Below are 2,186 nucleotides of genomic sequence, written 5' to 3'. Positions count from 1 at the left end.
CAACAGAACAACAGAAAATTATAACAACTTGCAAGGGCCTTGCTAAGGAATCTCAAGTACCTGCAAAAGGTCCTTAATTTCTTCTAAGGATCACTATCAATATCAATCCGAGAAGTTGCTTTAAAGCATCCTTCTAGAGTTATATAATATTTTAAAGAAAAACTATGATAAAAAAAAATACAACATTATTGGGCAAGAATTCCCAATCTAAAAGTCAGCCAGTTTTTTCTAGCAATGCCATGAAAAATGATCATGCTTGGCCAAATGGTAAGAGATATCAATAAAAAGCAAGATACTTTTCACCTTGTGGTTTAGGGAAGAAGGAGAAGGATCTAAATCCACTTTAATTGATCATCTTCAATGTTTCAGTCACTTTCCGCATCTGTTTCTTCTCTTCTTGATCTAACATGCAGCTTACCGCCTTTTATTGAAGTCGTCAACTCTCTTATTGTACAGGAAGTGCTATGCTCCATCTTACTAGCAAGTATCTCAACATAATCCACTAATCCAAATCCTATTAGCTTGTTCCTCAACATCTCAACTGTGGATGAATATAGTGGTAGTCCTTCATCGATCATCATTTCAAAGTACTTGCAGGCCTCCTCTAATTTACCAATTTTCTTGCACAAACCATGAATCATAACAGCATATGTCGAGACTGAAGGAAAAAAATGCCCTCTCCCCCATACTTTCCCAGACCTCAGTTGCTATGTCAAATCTCCTCACCCTTATCAGCAATTTTAGCAACATGTTATAACTATGTCGATCTGGGGAGCAGTTGTCTTTTAGCATTCTAGCTATTAGTTTGGTAGCCTTATTGACCTCAAAATGCTCATAGTGATAAGCTATGATTGTATTGTAACTCCATGTGTCAGGGCTACCCCCTCTCTCAATTATCTCATTCAAAACTTCATAGGCTTCTTCAATCTTATCATTCTTGCAAAGCTTTTTGATGATGCAATTGTAAGTGAAAACATTTGGGATCAAATCATGTCTCTGCATTTCATCAAGCACTCTAAAAGATGAATGAATATCATTTGCCTCGCAATGTGCACGAATGAATATGGAATAAGTAGATGCATCTGGTTCAACACTATATGAACTCATATCTCGAAACATCTTATAGGCTTCACCAACTATCCCTCCCTTGCACAAAGCTTCTAACAAACTATTATAAGCAAGCAGATCCACAATAATTCCTCTTTCAGTTATTGCATCGAACACCTCACTTGCTGATACTGGTTCTCCAATATCACCCCACCCCTCACCAAAATATTATGAGTTTTTGCTTGAGGCTCAAATTGATGTTTAACTCTATCAAGAAATTGTTGGGCATATTTCACATGCTTCCTCTTGCATAACACATACAATAGTTGATCAACATCATGAATGCTATGCTATATGCTCTAAAAACAAGCCAAAAAACTTGTGGGATTAACTTACAATCCTGATATTCTCTAATGTACATCAAGAAAATCCTATACTAAAGCAAACGGCCTACTAGCACCTAGTATATCCACCAAAATGGGATAGTTTTCTATGTTGTGCTCAAACCCTGGAAGTCTTTTAGCCCACAGAAAGAATCTGTGAGCAGGGAATCCAAGATTATTGCAACGTTTCAAAACTTGCTCCACTAAGTTTGTTGATATTGTTGATGAGTAATTGCAAAGGGAAAGCTCCAAATCATGGTGGGATGTTTCTATGGTCACTAAGTATGCGGGAAATCTCATTTACAAGGTTTGGTGATGGAGGATTTACCTTGTGTGGAGTAATAGAAGATAAAGATTGGATTTTGAGGCTGTGAAAATAGTGCATAAGAGAGTACACAGGTCTGGTTTTTGAAACAAGCGATCTAACCATCATTTTTTACAGTAGAATCATAGCCTCAAACATCTGATTTGGTTGCTTTAGAAATGACTTGTGAGTTTGAAGCTAATCATTAAATAGTGATTAGTGGCGAAACCCGGACCAAGTGTTTAGGGAGGCTCCATGTAATGAATAAAAAAATCAAAACAATGACATTATTGGAAAAGAAACGAGCAGCCAAGCGCTATATTTCGTTGAAGAAACCAAATTTAGCATGAAAAATCCATTACTGAATTCCAAGTCCAACAACAAAATTTTATAGCATTCATAATGGACAGATATCCAAATCACCAAACTTCACCAGCCAATGAACCATAGAC

General features: G+C 36.7%; 1 pseudogene; it reads right to left on the bottom strand.

Annotated features, from left to right (window-relative positions):
• Positions 1-365: 365 nt before the first annotated feature.
• LOC136234881 (pentatricopeptide repeat-containing protein At1g52640, mitochondrial-like) lies at positions 366-1,863 on the bottom strand (annotated as a pseudogene).
• Positions 1,864-2,186: the final 323 nt, after the last annotated feature.

The sequence above is a fragment of the Euphorbia lathyris genome, chromosome 7, assembly GCF_963576675.1.
Source record: "Euphorbia lathyris chromosome 7, ddEupLath1.1, whole genome shotgun sequence".
In the NCBI taxonomy this organism is placed as follows: domain Eukaryota; kingdom Viridiplantae; phylum Streptophyta; class Magnoliopsida; order Malpighiales; family Euphorbiaceae; genus Euphorbia; species Euphorbia lathyris.
The sequence above is the reverse complement of the archived record's forward strand: the minus strand, read 5'-3'. Positions and strand labels throughout refer to the sequence as shown.